Source organism: Pogoniulus pusillus, chromosome 7 (genome assembly GCF_015220805.1).
Source record: "Pogoniulus pusillus isolate bPogPus1 chromosome 7, bPogPus1.pri, whole genome shotgun sequence".
In the NCBI taxonomy this organism is placed as follows: Eukaryota; Metazoa; Chordata; class Aves; order Piciformes; family Lybiidae; genus Pogoniulus; species Pogoniulus pusillus.
In genome coordinates this window covers 3,727,349-3,745,268 of record NC_087270.1, presented here as the reverse complement: position 1 = coordinate 3,745,268, position 17,920 = coordinate 3,727,349, and positions in this window count along the sequence as shown.

The following is a 17,920-nucleotide window of genomic DNA, read 5'->3' as shown; positions in this document are numbered from 1 at the left end:
GACTGGGGGGAATGGAGCAAAGCTGCAGATGGGTAGGTTCAAGCTGGACACGAGGAGGAAGTTGTTGAGCATGAGAGTGGTGAGAGGCTGGAATGGGTTGCCCAGGGAGGTGGTTGAGGCCCCATGGCTGGAGGTGTTTAAGGCCAGGCTGGCTGAGGCTGTGTGCAGCCTGCTCTAGGGTAGGGTGTCCCTGGGCATGGCAGGGGGGTTGGAACTGTCTGATCCTTGTGGTCCCTTCCAACCCTGACTGATTCTGTGATCCTATGACCTGTGCCCCCACATGAAATGATAACTCAGGCCCTTGGCTTACACAAGAGGAAGGTTCTGTATAAGCCAGGAAAAATGACTGAGGGAAGTGAGACCCTAATGAAAGACCTGAACAAATGCCTGCTTGCCAATGGGTCATTCCCTGGAGGTGTTGAGGACCAGGTTGGATGAGGCCTTGAGCAACCTGTTCTAGTGGGAGATGTCCCTGCCTGTGGCAGGGGGTTGGAACTGGCTGAGCTTTGAAGTCACTTCCAGCCTAAACCATTCTGTGGTTCTATGAAACTGTGACTGAGGACATCACCTCCCACCAGGCTACTGAACCACAGGGCTGGTGTTCTCCTAAGTGATGTGACAATCATCCCTTGAGAGACAACCTGAAACCTCCACTCAAGATGTGACCTCTTGGTCCAAGAGGATTGTCTGTCTTTCTTTCTTCTGGGCTAGATTAATCCACTGGAGGTATTAAGGTGAAGCCTGAGACCAACAGTAACTCAGTTCAAATAATGCCAGTGCAGACTAAACAGCTGGCAGCAGCCACCAGCTGATTACACTCAAGTTCCTATCTTGATTTGCAGATGAAAAGAACAAAGATAAGGCCCTGACATGTTTATGTAAGCCATGGCAGGGATCTAAGAGAAGATCTGATGGTCAGGCTATGCTCAGCCCTTGTGCTAACAGCCCAGCTGAAGCTATTAGCAGACTACAGGCTGAGGGAGCTGGGGGTGTGCAGCCTGGAGAAGAGGAGGCTCAGGGGGGGACCTCATTGCTGTCTACAACTCCCTGAAGGGAGGCTGTAGCCAGGTGGGGTTGGGCTCTGCTCCCAGGCACCCAGCAATAGAACAAGGGGACACAGCCTCAAGCTGTGCCAGGGGAAGTCTAGGCTGGATGTTGTTAGGAAGTTGTTGTCAGAGAGAGTGATTGGCATTGGAATGGGCTGCCCAGGGAGGTGGTGGAGTCCCCATCCCTGGAGATACTTACTCAGCACTGGTCAGGCCACCCCTGGAGTGCTGTGTCCAGTTCTGGGCTGCTCAATTCAAGAGAGATGTTGAGGTGCTGAAACATGTCCAGAGAAGGGCAACAAAGCTGGGAAGGGGCCTGGAACACAAACCCTATGAGGAGAGGCTGAGTGAGCTGGGGGTGTGCAGCCTGCAGAAGAGGAGGCTCAGGGCAGAGCTCATTGCTGTCTACAACTACCTGAAGGGAGGCTGTAGCCAGGTGGGGTTGGGCTCTACTCCCAGGCACCCAGCAACAGAACAAGGGGACGCAGCCTCAAGCTGTGCCAGGGGAAGTCTAGGCTGGATGTTAGTAGGAAGTTGTTGGCAGAGAGAGTGATTGGCATTGGAATGGGCTGCCCAGGGAGGTGGTGGAGTCCCCATCCCTGGAGGTGTTGAAGCCAAGCCTGGCTGGGGCACTTAGTGCCATGGTCTGGTTGATTGGCTAGGGCTGGGTGCTAGGTTGGGCTTGGGTGAGCTTGGAGGTCTCTTCCAACCTGCTTGATTCTATGATTCTGTGATTCTGTGATTTATGATTCTATGATTCTGTGACTGAATGATTCTGTGATTCTATGACCTGAGAGTGTTTTGTGTGGTGGAGTCTGAAGGGAGACTTATGGCTTACTACAGCTCCCTGAAAGGAGGCTGGAGCCAGGTGGGGGTTGGTCTCTTCTCACATGCAACAGGTGATAGGAGAAAATGATATGCACTCAAATGGCACCAGGGGAGGCTTAGGTTGGATATTAGGAAAAAAAAACATTTGCTGAAAGAGTTGTCAGTCATCAGAGCAGGCTGCCCAGGGAGGTGGTGGAGTTACCATCCCTGGAGATACTTACTCAGCACTGGTCAGGCCACCCCTGGAGTGCTGTGTCCAGTTCTGGGCCCCTCAATTGAAGAGAGATGTTGAGGTGCTGGAAGGTGTCCAGAGAAGGGCAACAAAGCTGGTGAGGGGCCTGGAGCACAGCCCTGTGAGGAGAGGCTGAAGGAGCTGGGGTTATGCAGCCTGCAGAAGAGGAGGCTCAGGGCAGACCTCATTGCTGTCTACAACTACCTGAAGGGAGGCTGTAGCCAGGTGGGGTTGGGCTCTACTCCCAGGCACCCAGCAATAGAACAAGGGGACACAGTCTCAAGTTGTGCCAGGGTAGGTCTAGGCTGGATGTTGTTAGGAAGTTGTTGTCAGAGAGAGTGATTGGCATTGGAATGGGCTGCCCAGGGAGGTGGTGGAGTCACCATCCCTGGGGGTGTTCAGCAAAAGCCTGGCTGGGGCACTTAGTGCCATGATCTGGTTGACTGGCTAGGGCTGGGTGCTAGGTTGGACTGGATGATCTTGGAGGTCTCTTCCAACCTGATTGATTTTATGACTCTATGGATCTATGGATATAGTGTTGAGTTCTACTGCCAGTGACTTAGCCATCGTGGTGGGATTGCGAGTTCCGGGTGAGCAGTTGGACCTGATGATCTCAAAGGTCCTTTCCAGCCTCAACAATTCTAAATAAAGGGGGAAAAAATAGTAGTAGAAGCTGCACTGCCCTGTCAATTCCTCCTAGTGACTTTTATTTTCCTAGCAAATGTGCAATGGAAATGCTGATCCATCAGGAAAAGGGAAATCTAAATGGAGAGAGTGAGGGAAATGGAGCAGACCTTTGGGAACCCCTGAAGATAGGGAGTTATGATCTGATTCTTGGGCACCCCTCGTGGTCTATAAGCTGAGGTTCTAAAACACCTCTGCAGGAGTGAAAAGTGAGCTTAGAAAGCCAGCAGATAGGTGGAAAACTCTGCTGAAGCCTGAGAGTGGAGCTGAGCAAGAAGTTCTTCAGTACCAGGGTGGGGAGACTCTGGGACAGTTTTCCCAGGGAGTTTGTGTCTGCCTCTTGCCTGGGGGTGTCCAAGGCCAGGTTGGATGTGGCCTTGGACAGCCAAGTCTAGTTGAGAGGTGTCCCTGCCCATGGCAGGGAGGTTGGAGTAGATGAGCCCATCACCCCTGGCCCCCCTCTCATGGAAAAACCTTCCCCTGTCTAATTCCCATCCTAGATGTGAACAATATGCCCCAGCCTGGCACCACTTCATTTTTAAACCTTCCCAACCTTGCAATCCCAATTCCTTTGCAATCTTCCCTGCTAATTATTGCTGCTAATAAAATAAAATCTCCTGGTCCATCGATTTATAAGTAGGGGTTGCTTCATTGGAGATCAAAGCCAAAGCTTTTGCCTTTATTTTTATCCATATCTCAAGGAGCTGAAGGATGTAATTGAGTTCAGAGATGGGCTATTAAGTAACTTGCATATTTACCTCGTACTTAAAGCTGCTTCCTGAGCTGGGTGCTGGCCCTTTTATCCAGGAGTATGAAGTTCAAACAGGAACACTGCTGAAAGAGAGCTATAAAGAGGGATGGATTGGGAATCCCTGCATCCTGATTACCCAAGATAAGAAGGTACTTGGGAGTGGAAGCAAAGGTGGTGAGTGCTAAATTAGCTGTCTTTGAGATAAAAAAGTTCATTTCCTTCAAGGAGAAGAGCCTGGCTGAGCAACTGTCCCTCTTCAAGTGTTCACAGTTCAGGCAGCAGACAGCTTCTAGGTTTACTGGAGATAATAATTGATGGTTCTGGTGGTTGCCTCTGCAGAGAGGGGGTGGCAGGAGGTGGTGTATGCAAATACTTTGGCAGATAAACATCTGCAGAAGAATGCAGCTCCCTCTGTAAAGCAGTGGGAGCTGGGGGAGGGAGTGAGGGTGGGAATAAAAAAGGGAAGAAAGAAATAGATAAAGAGGGGGAAAAATAATTAGGAAGACAGAAAAATTGAAAGGGAAAAAAATAAATGGATTAAAAGGGGAGAGTGATTAGAAAGAAAAAGTTAAAAGGGGGAAAAGTAAATAGAAATAAAAAAGTTAAAGGGGAAAAATAAATGGAAAATATAAAAGGGAAAAAATAAAGAGAAAGAAAAGAGATACAAAGGAAAAATAAATAGAAAGGAAAAATAAAAAAGAGAAAATAAATAGAAAGGAAAAATAAAAAAGAGAAAATAAATAGAAAGGAAAAATAAAAAAGAGAAAATAAATAGAAAGAAATAAAAAGGGAGAACAAATAGAAAGAAAAAATAAAAGGGAGAAAATAAATAGTAAGAGAAATAAAAAGGGAGAAAATGAACAGAAAGTAAAACTAAAAAGGAGACAATAAAGAGAAAATTAATAAAAGGAGAAAATAAGTAGAAATATAAAAAATAAAAGAAAATAAACAGAAAGAAAAATAAAAAGGAGAACATAAATAGAAAGAAAAAAATAAGAGGAGAAAATAAGTAAAAAGAAAAAAAGGGAGAAAATTAATAGAAAGTGAAAATAAAAAGGAGACAATAAATAGAAAAAAAATAAAAGGGAGAAAATAAATAGATTTTTTTTTTTTAAAGGAGAAGATAAATAGAAATAAAAAAGGGAGAAAATAAATAGAAAAAAATAAAGGGAGAACATAAATAGTAAAAAAGAGAAGAAAATAAACAGAAATAAAAAAAGAAAAGGAGAAAATAAATAGAAAGAAAAAATAAAAGGAGAAAATAAATATAAAATAAAAAATAAAAGGAGAATATAGAAAGAAAAAATAAAAGGGGGAAAATAAATAGAAAAAAATAAAGGGAGAACATAAATAGAAAAAAAGAGAATAGAGAAGAAAATAAATAGAAATAAAAAAATAAAAGGAGAAAATAAATAGAAAGAAAAAATTAAAAGGACAAAATAAATATAAATTAAAAAACAAAAGGAGAAAATAAAAATAAAAAAATAAAAGGGGGAAAATAAATAGAAAATAAAGGGAGAAAAATGAATAGAAAGTAAAAGTAAAAAGGTGACAATAAATAGAAAGAAAAAAGAAAAAGGAGAAAATAAAAAGAAAGAAAAAATAAAAAGGAGAAAATAGAAAGAAAAAATAAGAGGGAAAAATAAATAGAAAAAAAGAAAAGGACAAAATATATAGAAAGAACAAAATAAAAGGGAGAAAATGAACAGAAAGTTGCCTGGCAGCAGAGCCCAACCCCACCTGGCTACAGCCCCCTTTCAAGGGAGCTGTAAACAGCAATGAGCTCTTCCCTGAGCCTCCTCTGCTGCAGGCCAAACACCCCCAGCTCCCTCAGCCTCTCCTCACAGGGCTCTGCTCCAGGACCCTCCCCAGCCTTGCTGCCCTGCTCTCAACACCTTCCAGCACCTCAACATCTCTCTGCAATTCAGGAGCCCACAACTGGACACAGCACTCCAGGGGTGGCCTGAGCAGTGCTGAGCACAGGGGCACAAGAACCTCCCTTGTCCTGCTGCCCACACTGCTCCTGAGCCAGCCCAGGATGCCATTGGCTCTGCTGCCCACCTGGGCACTGCTGCCTCAGCTTCAGCTCCTCTCTGCCAGCACCCCCAGCTCCCTCTCTGCCTGCCTGCTCTCAGCCCCTCTGGCCCCAGCCTCTAGTGCTGCTTGGGCTTGTTGTGGCCAAAGTGCAGAACCCTGCCCTTGGCCTTGTTAAATCTCATCCCCTTGGCCTCTGCCCACCCATCCAGCCTGGCCAGGTCCCTCTGCAGGGCTCTCCTACCCTCCAACAGCTCCACACCTGCTCCTAGCTTGCTGCCTTCTGCAAACTCACTGATGCAGGACTCAATGCCCTGCTCCAGATCATCAATGAAGATGTTGAACAGGACTGTGCCCAGCACTGATCCCTGGGGCACAGCACCAGTGCCAGCTGCCAGCTGGCTGTGGCACCATTCACCACCACTCTCTGGGCCCAGCCCTGCAGCCACTTCTTGACCCATATCAAATGGAGGAAGATGGAGGCAGAGGAGACCTCACTGCTGCATTACTTTAAGCTTCAGTCTTAAGTCTCCAAGCCCCTAAATGGAGGAAGATGGAGGCAGAGGAGACCTCACTGCTGCATTGCTTTAAGCTTCAGTCCTAAGTCTCCAAGTCCCCAGATGGAGGAAGATGGAGGCAGAGGAGACCTCACTGCTGCATTGCTTTCAGCTTCAGTCCTAAGCCTTCAAGCCCCCAAATGGAGGAAGATGGAGGCAGAGGAGACCTCACTGCTGGAGGAATCACAAGGATCATCCAGTTCCAACCCCACTAATACATGCAGGGACACCTCCCACTAGAATAAACTTGGTCCTGAACACCTCCAGAGAGGTTATAGAGCACAGAATCAGGCAAGGTTGGAAGGCATCACAAGGATCATCCAGTTCCAACCCCATTAATATATGCAGGGACACCTCCCACTAGAATAAACCTGGTCCTGAACACCTCCAGAGAGGTTATAGAGCACAGAATCAGGCAGGGTTGGAAGGCATCACAAGGATCATCCAGTTCCAACCCCATTAATATATGCAGGGACACCTCCCACTAGAATAAACCTGGTCCTGAACACCTCCAGAGAGGTTATAGAGCACAGAATCAGGCAGGGTTGGAAGGCATCACAAGGATCATCCAGTTCCAACCCCATTAATATATGCAGGGACACCTCCCACTAGAATAAACCTGGTCCTGAACACCTCCAGAGAAGTTATAGAGCACAGAATCAGGCAGGGTTGGAAAGAATCACAAGGATAATTGAGATGGATCTCACCTCACAGAACTTAATTCATTTCATCCTCGTTGGAGCTGCATTGCTTTCAGCTTCAGTCCTAAGTCTCCAAGCTTCCCAGGTTTAATTATCATGTGAAGCCTAGGGAAAAAAGAAAAAGGAGCTGGAGCACCAAGGAAAGATTTTCACAGTGATAAACACAACAGATCAGGAGCATGGCATGAATAAAACCAAACCCTAAGCCAAATATTCTCAGGTTCTGAATGCATTTGAAGTGAATGAAAAGGGGAAATAAGTGGCAGGGATGGAGCAGATTCCAAGTGGAATCTATGTAGTGGTTATGTATCCATCCCTGCAAGGCTGGATGTGCTGCTGGGATGGCAGCAGCAGAATAAACAAAGCCTGGAGCGTAGGAGTTGGGAGTTTTTCAGGCTTAGGGCTTTCCTTTATCTCTTTTGGGGTGAGGTTGCTGGCTTAAAAGACCTCAAAAGGTGAAAAAGACCTCACACTATTATTCACTTCAGCACAGACTGTGACCTGAAGAGGATTAGAGGTTTGTCCAATCTCTATTCATGGTATTCCTCAAGAGCTTTCAAAAGGCTCTTTGAGACAAAGGTGGCCAAACAAAGCCCTTCTTTTTGTTGCTCCTTAGCTGAGCTCCATTGTGGATTAATAAGCAGCATTTCACTTTGGGGTTAATTGGGGCTCTCAATCCTAACCAGGCTGCAGGCAGAGAGAAAATGGGAATGGAAAATTCAGAACAAAATATTATCCTATATATACATATATGTAGGGAGGGATGTGTGTGTGCATACCTCCATACACACCCATCCCCCACAAACACAAGCCCACCTCCCCCCCCCAAAATCTCCAAGGACAGACAGCAGGAGCTAGGTTCCACCACAAGCTTGGTTGCATTTCAATAGGACCTCTGGTTTCTATCTCCAGAAAATGCTTTGATGTTGTACAAGTAGCCTCTGTAAATGATAATTAGAGTTCAAGATGGAGCTGGTTCCATTTCAGCCCAGGCCACTGGTGTGGTTTTGATATTTAGAGTCAGAGAAACAACCAGGGTTGGAAGGGGCCACAAAGATCATTCAGTTCCAACCCCCTGCCATAGGCAGGGACACCTCCCACTAGAATAAGTTGCTCAAGGCCTCATCTAACCTGGCCATGAATGCCCCCAGGGAGGTTGTGGAGCACAGAATCAGGCAGGGCTGGAAGGAATCACAAGGATCATCCGGTTCCAACCCCATTAATATATGCAGGGACACCTCCCACTAGAATAACCCTGGTCCTGACCACCTCCAGAGAGGTTATGGAGCACAGAATCAGGCAGGGTTGGAAGGCATCACAAGGATCATCCAGTTCCAACCCCACTAATACATTCAGGGACACCTCCCACTAGAATAAACCTGGTCCTGAACACCCCCAGAGAGGTTATGGAGCACAGAATCAGGCAGGGTTGGAAGGAATCACAAGGATCATCCAGTTCCAACCCCACTAATACATTCAGGGACACCTCCCACTAGAATAAACCTGGTCCTGAACACCTCCAGAGAAGTTATGGAGCACAGAATCAGGCAGGGTTGGAAGGAATCACAAGGATCATCCAGTTCCAACCCCACTAATATAGGCAGGGACACCTCCCACTAGAATAAACCTGGTCCTGAACACCTCCAGAGAGGTTATGGAGCACAGAATCAGGCAGGGTTGGAAGGCATCACAAGGATCATCCAGTTCCAACCCCACTAATATAGGCAGGGACACCTCCCACTAGAATAAACCTGGTCCTGAACACCTCCAGAGAGGTTATGGAGCACAGAATCAGGCAGGGTTGGAAGGCATCACAAGGATTATCCAGTTCCAACCCCACTAATATAGGCAGGGACACCTCCCACTAGAATAAACCTGGTCCTGAACACCTCCAGAGAGGTTATGGAGCACAGAATCAGGCAGGGTTGGAAGGAATCACAAGGATTATCCAGTTCCAACCCCACTAATATATGCAGGGACACCTCACACTACATCAGACTGTCCACAGCCTCATCTAGCCTGTGTGGCTTGTGGCAGGCACAGCCTCTCCACCTGGAATGACATTAGAGGGTGCAGGATAAAAATGGGGAGGAATGACTGGAGCAGCAGAATCACAGAATTGTCAGGGCTGGAAGGGACCACAAGGATCAGCCACTTCCAACTCCCCTATCATGCCCAGGGACACCTCACACTGGATCAGGCTGCCCACAGCCTCATCCAGCCTGGCATTAAACACCTCCAGGCATGAGGCTTCCACCACCCCCCTGGGCAGCCCCTTCCAGGCTCTCCCCAGCCTCATGCTGAACAATTTCTTCCTCACATCCAGGCTGAATCTCCTCATTTCTAGCTTTGCTCCATTCCTCCCACTCCTATCCCTACCTGACAGCCTCAAAAGTCCCTTCCCAGCTTTCTTGTAGCCCCCTTCTGACACTGAAATGCCATAATAAGGTCACCAGGGAGCTTTCTCCTCTCCAGACTGCACAGCCTCAACCCTCTCAGTCTGTCTTTGATCTAAGGCAGCTGATTCCCTACTTCTCTTGAGTCATTTTAAACTCAGGTGGTTCTGTCTGCATTCAGAAGAGAGTTCTACATCCAGATGATGTTTCAGCCCATCCTAAAGCAGCTGTGCCAGAACTGCAGGCTGACTCATCACCTGGAACTGTGCCCATCTGTCTCCACTGACTACAGAGAGCACTTAAACAACCAGCTGGGCTAGGCTCCCAACTTTGAAATGACAGCAGATAATTGAGATGGATCTCACCTCACAGAACTTAATTCATTTCATCCTCGTTGGAGCTGCAGATTGAATTTTTGCTAGCACAGAGAGCTGGGTTTGGTGGCTGTGGTGAAAAGATACCTGCAGAATTTCTTGTTTCAGATACAGCCACTTCCTCTGAAGAGGTTTCCTACAGATCCTAGACCTTAAGAGTGCTTGCATGGCAAAGTAAGCTCACTGGAAAACATTTCCATGCAGGTGGAAATGATGCCAGTTTAATTACACTTCTTGAAGTTCAATGAGACCAAGTGCGAGGTCCTGCAGCTGGGTGGAGGCAATGCCAAGCACAAAACCAGGCTGGGCAGTGTCTGGCTTGAGAGCAGCCCTCAGGAGAGGGACTTGGGAGTGCTGGTGGAGGAGAAGCTCAGTCTGAGCTGTCAGTGTGCTCTGGCAGCACAGAGAGCAACCAGAGCCTGGGCTGCAGCAAGAGCAGAGTGGGCAGCAGGGCCAGGGAAGTGATCCTGCCCCTCTGCTGCACACTGCTGAGAGCCCACCTGGAGTACTGCATCCAGTGCTGGAGGCCTGGGACAAGAGGGATGTGGAGGGGCTGGAAGGTGTCCAGAGAAGGGCCAGGAGGATGAGCAGAGGGCTGGAGCTGCTCTGCTATGAGGAGAGGCTGAGGGAGTTGGGGCTGTTCAGTCTGGAGAAGAGAAGGCTCCCAGGTGACTTCATTGTGACCTTTCAATATCTGAAGGGGGCTACAAGAAAGCTGGGAAGGGACTTTTTAGGCTGTCAGGTAGGGATAGGACTGGGGGGAATGGAACCAAGCTAGAAATGGGGAGATTCAGCCTCTATGTGAGGAAGAAGTTCTTCAGCATGAGGGTGATGAGAGGCTGGAATGGGTTGCCAAAGGGAGGTGGTGGAAGCCTCATGCCTGGAGGTATTTAAGGCCAGGCTGGATGAGGCTGTGGCCAGCTTGATCTAGTGTGAGTGTCCCTGGGCATGGCAGGGGGATTAGAACTGGCTGATCCTTGTGGTCCCTTCCAGCCCTGACTGCATCTGTGATTCTATGATGTTAAGATGCTTTGATTCTATGATTCCACACTGATAAACTCCACGTGGAAGTCCTTAGTTTAGAATGAGAAAGGATTTTAAGCTTCAATTTAGCATTTATTTTTCCAGAGAAACTGTCCCAGAACCAAATCCTGCACCTGGGTTGGGCTAACCTCAAGCACAGGTCCAGGTTGGGTTGGGAAATGGATAGAGAGAAGTGCTGAGGAGAAGGGCTTTGGGGTGCTGGGTGATGAGCAGCTCAACATGAGCTGCCAGTGTGGACTTGCAGCCCAGAGTGCAGCCCTGTGCTGGGCTGCATCAAAAGAAGCATGGCCAGCAGGACAGGGAGGGGGTTATGCCCCTCTGCTTCACTCTGGTGAGAGCCCACCTGCACTACTGGGTCCAGCTCTGCCACCCTCACAGCAAGAACATGGAACTGTCAGAGTGGGTCCAGAGGAGACCATGAACAGAGGAGCTGGAACACCTCTTCTATGAAGGCATGCTTAGGGAGTTGGGGCTGGTCAGCCTGGTGAACAGAAGGGTCTGTGGAGACCTTATAGAAGCCTTCCAGTATCTGAAGTGGCTGCAGGAGAGCTGGGGAGGGGCTTTTTGCAAAGGCATGGAGTGATAGGATGAAGGCTGATGGCTTCAGACTGGAAGAAGCTGGATTTAGGTGAGGTATTAGGAAGAAATTCTTCACCATCAGGGTGGTGAGGCCCTGGAACATGTTGCCCAGAGTAGTTTCTCCAAGCCTGGAAGTGTGCAAAGCCAAGCTGAGCAACCTGGTCTAGGAGGAGGTGCCCCCTGCCCATGGCAGGGTGGGGTTGGAACTAAATGATCTGTAAGGTCTCTTCCAACCCAAACCACTCTTTGATTCTAGCACCTGTCCCTGGCAGTGGAATAACCATTTCAAGAGGAAAAACAACAGTGTCCAAGCTGGTAGTGAGGCTCTGGTGGGTGGAGGCAAGGAGAGAAGAGCCTTTCCTGTCTCCCATTTCCTCTGCTCCCACCTTCTGCTGGTGGCTCTTACAGGAGCCTGGGAAATGCATGACAAGAGCCCCAAGCCAAAGCCTGGATAAACTGCTGACTGCAGCTGCAAAAGAGATTGTCAGGGCCCTGCAGCACCTAGGGCAAGCTCAATGCTACCTCTAAAGCACTGCAGATGTTGCTCTGAGAGTTAAGAAGGAGAAAAACCTTTGCTTGTCTTTCAGTCTCTTCTTCTCCTTGCACAGCATCTGGCCAGGGGGGTAGCGTAGAAGCAACTCAGCCTGAGCAGGGCTGCTGTGGTAAACTGAGTTCTGGATGCTGTGTTTGGGGAGGGGAGGGGGGGTTAGTTGAAGAAAATCTATCTACATACATATTCTTTCTCATGAAATCATCTCATAAAGTGTAAGAAGGAGCACTGGAATGATCTTCATGCAGCCAACTGGCCAGATCTTCTGGCAAGTGTCAGCTCTGTGTTTTCACATCCGCTCTGCTGCTCTCCAGGAGAGGATGGATGCCAACTGAACAGCCATCATGTTAGCATGCAAGTGGTCTGAGATGCCAATACCCCATCAGGCACTCCCCTGAGCAACCTCCCCATGCACTGCTGTGCCAGTTCCAGGAGAAAATTGATTCCAGGAGGCTGAATTCTCCCCTTGGAGGTTTGTGGGAATGACCCATTGGCAAGCAGGCATTTGTTTAGGTCTTTCATTAGGGTCTCACTTCCCTTGGTTGTTTTCCCTGGCATATACAGAACCTTCCCCTTGTGTAAGCCAAGGGCCTGAGTTATCATTTCATGTGGGTGCACAGGTCATAGGATCACAGAATCAGGCAGGGTTGGAAGGCATCACAAGGATCATCCAGTTCCAACCTCACTAATATATGCAAGGACACCTCAGGACACCTCACACTAGATCAGCCTGGACATACATAGACTCATCCAGCCTGGCCTTAAACACCTCCAGGCATGAGGCTTCCACCACTTCCCTGGGTAACCCATTCCAGGCTCTCATCAGCCTCATGCTCAACAACTTCTTCCTCACATAGAGGCTGAATCTCCCCATTTCTAGCTTGGTTCCATTCCCTCCAGTCCTATCCCTACTTGACAGCCTCAAAAGTCCCTTCCCAGCTTTCTTGTAGCCCCCTTCAGATACTGCAAGGCCATAATAAGGTCACCTGGGAGCCTTCTCCTCTCCAGAATGCACAGCCCCAACTCCCTCAGCCTCTCCTCATAGCAGAGCTGCTGCAGCCCTCTCAGCATCCTCATGGCCCTTCTCTGGACACCTTCCAGCCCCTCCACATCCCTCTTGTCCCAGGGGCTCCAGCACTGGATGCAGTACTCCAGGTGGTGTCTCAGCAGTGTGGAGCAGAGGGGCAGGATCACTTCCCTGGCCCTGCTGCCCACACTGCTCTTGCTGCAGCCCAGGCTCTGGTTGCTCTCTGTGCTGCCAGAGCACACTGACAGCTCAGACTGAGCTTCTCCTCCACCAGCACCCCCAAGTCCACATCCTTAGCCAGTAAACCAGGATAGTTCCTTACACTACAATCCTAGAATCATTTTGATTGGCAAAGGCCTTTCAGCTCACCCAGCTCAACCTTTCTCCAACTAAGCCAAGGTTGGGGCTAAGCCATGGCCCTCAGCACCACAGCTCTGCCTCTGGGAGAACCCCTCCAGGGATGGGAATTCAACCACTTCCCTGAGCAGCCTGTGGCAGGCTTTGAGAATCCTTTCAGTCCACAAGTTTCTTCTAATATCCAACCTGAACATCTCTTGGCACAACTTGAGGCTGTTTCCTCTCATATCACCACTTGAAACTAGGGAGATGAGGATCCTTCAGAAGAGGAGGCTGAGAGGAGACCTCATTGCCCTTTAAGTCTACTGCAAAGGAAGCTGCAGCCAGGTGAGGGTTGGGCTCTTCTCACGTGCAACAAGGGAGGTTCAGGTTGGAGAGTAGGAAGAGTTTCTTCCCAGAAAGGGCTCTCAGGCACTGGCCCAGGCTGCCCAGGGAGGTGAGGGAGTCACCATCCCTGGAGGTGTTTCAGAGCCCCATGGATGTAGTGCTGAGGGAGGTGGTTTAGTGGTGGTGGCTTAGAAGCAGTGATGGGACTGTGAGCTCTAGGGGGGTGATTGGAGTTCAGTTCTGAGCTCCCCAGTTTAAGAAGGACAAGCATCTGCTGGAGAGAGTCCAAGAGAGACTGGAGCACTGCCTGATGAGGAGAGGCTGAGGAACCTGGGGCTGCTTAGTCTGGAGAAGAGAAGACTGAGAGGGGATTTGATCAATGTCTATAACTATCTGAGGGCTGGGGGTCAGGAGGGGGGCACAGGCTCTGCTCACTGCTTCCTGGGATAGGACAAGGAGCAATGGATGGAAGCTACAGCACAGGAGGTTCCAGCTCAGCACAAGGGGGAACTTCTTGACTGTAAGGGTCCCAGAGTACTGGCACAGGCTGCCCAGAGAGGCTGTGGAGTCTCCTTCTCTGGAGCCTTTCCAGGCCTGTCTGGATGTGTTCCTGTGTGCCCTGAGCTAGATTGTCTGGTCCTGCTGTGGCAGAGGGGTTGGACTCGATGATCTCTTTGGGTCCCTTCCAACCCCTGACATCCTGTGAGCCTGTGAGTTGATGATCTCAAAGAGCTCTCCCAAGCTCAACAGGTCTATGCTTCTGTGATGATTGACTTTCCTGGTAGCAACCACTTGCCCCTCTCTCCAGAGCTCCCTCCCAGTGTACAATGCCTTCAGCAGGCCCTAAAGGTGCTACTGGAATGGGTGCAGAAAAATCAAACTGTCTGGGAGAAGATTTTTTTCTCCATCCTGGAGGAAACTCTCCTCCCACAGGAGCTCTGCAGCTCACAGTTTCTCCTAATCCCTTTCCCTCAAGCTTTACATTTCTCTGTTTATTGCAGGCTGGGGACCAAAGAGGATTTTTTTTTTATCACTCCTAATTTGAAGCATGGGGAAAATTAGATCTCTAATTTCATGCTGTGTGGTCAAAGGAGCTGAGCATCACTAGGGCATAGTTTATCCCACCTGGCTTGGACATCTCTCTTTGGATGGGACAAATACTCCTTTGTAAGGACCTGTGTCTGTTCCCTCATTCCAGAGGCAGCCTCAATGAGTCCTTGAGACTGGACAGGCCACTTTGAGGAGATAGAGCTAAGGAGAGGAATGGCAGCATTGGGTCTTTTTAGTCTGGGAAAGAGCAGACTGAAGGGAGGATCCCATCAATGCTGATCAGTATTTAGATGATGGAGGTCAGGAGGATGGGAGCAGGCTTTTTGCTGGTGGCAGGACAAGAGTTAAGAGGCACAAAGCTGAATGTCAGTAGTTCCATCTAAACGTGAGGAGGAGCTGCTTTAATGTAAGGGTGGTGGAGCACTGGAGCAGGCTGTCCAGAGAGGTGGTGGAGTCTCCTCTGGAGACATTCAAAACCCACCTGGATGTGTTCTTATTTGATCTTCTGTAAGTGAACCTGTGTGGGCAGAGGAGTTGGACTTGGTCTCCAGAGGTCCCTTCCAACCATTCTATGCTTCTGTGAGATGGGTGGAACCCTAGCTCAGCCATTGAGACCCAGTTCTGCATGCAAACTCTCAATCAGAAATAAGATCTCTAGGAGTCTTTCTACTCTAGTCAGCAGAGTGTGGGTCAGAGAATCATAGGATCTTAAAATCATAGGATCATAGAGTCAAAGAATCAGTCATAGAGCCATAGAATCATAGGATCACAGAATCATAGAGTCATAGAACCATAAAATCATAGGATTATAAAGTCACAGAATCACAGAATCAGAGTCATAGAGCCATAGAACCATAGAATGATAGGATCATAGAATCACAGAATCATAGAGTGATAGAATCATACAGTCATAGAGCCATAGGATCATAGGATCACAGAATCATAGAGTCATAGAGCCATAGAATCATAGGATGATAGGATCATAGAATCACATAACTATAGAGTCATAGAGCCATAGAATCATAGGATGATAGGATCATAGAATCACATAACTATAGAGTCATAGAGCCATAGAATCAGAGGATGATAGGATCATAGAATCACTTAACCATAGAGTCATAGAGCCATAAGATTATAGAATAATAGGATCATAGGATCATAAAATCATAGAATCACAGAATCATAGAGTCATAGAGCCATAGAACCATAGGATCATAAAATCATAGGATTATAAAGTCATAGAATCACAGAATCAGAGTCATGGAGCCATAGAATCATAGGATGATAGGATCATAGAATCACAGAATCATAGAGTGATAGAATCATACAGTCATAGAGCCATAGGATCACAGAATCATAGAGTCGTAGAGCCATAGAATCATAGGATGATAGGATCATAGAATCACATAATCATAGAGTCATAGAGCCATAGGATTATAGAATAATAAGATTATAGGATCATAAAATCATAGAATCACAGAATCATAGAGTCATAGAGCCATAGGATCATAGAATCATAGGATCATAGAATCACAGGATCATAGAGTCATAGAGCCATAGGATCATAGAATAATAGGATCATAGAATCACAGAATCATAGAATCATAAAATCATAGGATTATAAAGTCATAGAATCACAGAATCAGAGTCATAGAGCCATAGGATCACAGAAACATAGCATCATAAATCTGTAGAATCCTGGAGTCATAGAATCCTAGGATCATAGAAGCATAAAATCATAGAACCATAGGATCATAGAGTCATAGAGCCACAGAACCATAGTCATAGAACCATAGAACCATAGGATCATAGAGTCATAGAGCCACAGAACCATAGAGTCATAGAATCATGGAGCCATAGGATCAGAGAGTCATAGAGCCACAGAACCATAGAGTCATAGAATCATAGAACCATAGGATCAGAGAGTCATAGAGCCACAGAACCATAGAGTCATAGAATCATAGAACCATAGGATCAGAGAGTCATAGAGCCACAGAACCACAGAGTCATAGAACCATAGGATCAGAGAGTCATAGAATCATAGAACCATAGGATCATAAAGTCATAGAATCACAGACTCATAGTCATAGAGCCACAGGATCATAGCATCATAGAACCATAGGTTCATAGAATCATAGCCTGTTAGGGGTTGGAAGGGACCTCGGGAGATCATCCAGTCCAATGCCCCTCTGCAGCAGCAGCATCAGCCAGGGCAGGTCACACAGGAACACATCCAGGTGAGTCTTGAAAGCCTCCAGAGAAGGAGATTCCACATCTTCTCTGGACAACCGGCTCCAGGGCTCTAGCATCCTCAGAGCAAAGAAGTTTCTCCTGACACTGAGGTGGAACTTTCTGTGTTGCAACTTGTGTCTGCTGTTCCTTGTGCTGTTAGTGGGTGTTAAGCCCCTTCAGACAGCAATGGGCAATAACAGAAAAGAGAGGTAAGCAGAACATCCCTACAGGCTGCAAGTAAATCACACACCAGAAGTTCAGATAAAGCAGGCATTTTTCCTCTGCTTACAAGTGCTGGTCAGGTTTTTTTTTAACTGCTAAATGATAATTCCACTTTAAGAGTATTTAAGAGCTTTATCTCATCTGGGACATCCCATCTTACAGACCTGCAGATTGGCTTTACTAGAGATGCTCTGGAGACACTCAGCAGAGGGCTGGAGCACCTCTGCTACAAGGATAGGCTGAAAGTTTGGGCTGTTCAGCCTGCAGAAGACAAGGTTACAGGGAGACCTCAGAGCTGCATATTGGTATTTGAAGGGACATACAGGAAGGCTGGGGAAGGGCTGCTCAGATGGGCTTGGGGTGATAGGATGCGGAGCAGTGGTTTGAAACTGGAGCAAGGGTGATTTAGCTTGGACATCAGGAGGAAGCTCTGCATAATTAGAGTGGTGAGACCCTGCAACAGGGTAAAGGATCACAGAATCAGTCAGAGTTGGAAGGGACCACAAGGAGCAGCCAGTTCCAAACCCCCTGCCATGCCCAGGGACACCCTACCCTAGAGCAGGCTGCACACAGCCTCAGCCAGCCTGGCCTCAAACACCTCCAGCCATGGGGCCTCAACCACCTCCCTGGGCAACCCATTCCAGCCTCTCACCACTCTCCTGCTCAACAACTTCCTCCTCACTTCCAGCCTGAACCTACCCACCTGCAGCTTTGCTCCATTCCCACCAGTCCTATCATTCTCTGATATCCTGAAAAGTCCCTCCCCAGCTTTTTTGTAGCCCCCTTCAGATGCTGGAAGGCCACAAGAAGGTCACCTGGGAGCCTTCTCTGCTCCAGCCTGCACAGCCCCAACTCTTTCACTCTGTGCTCACAGCAGAGCTGCTGCAGCCTCTCAGCATCCTCAGGGCCCTGCTCTGGACACACTCCAG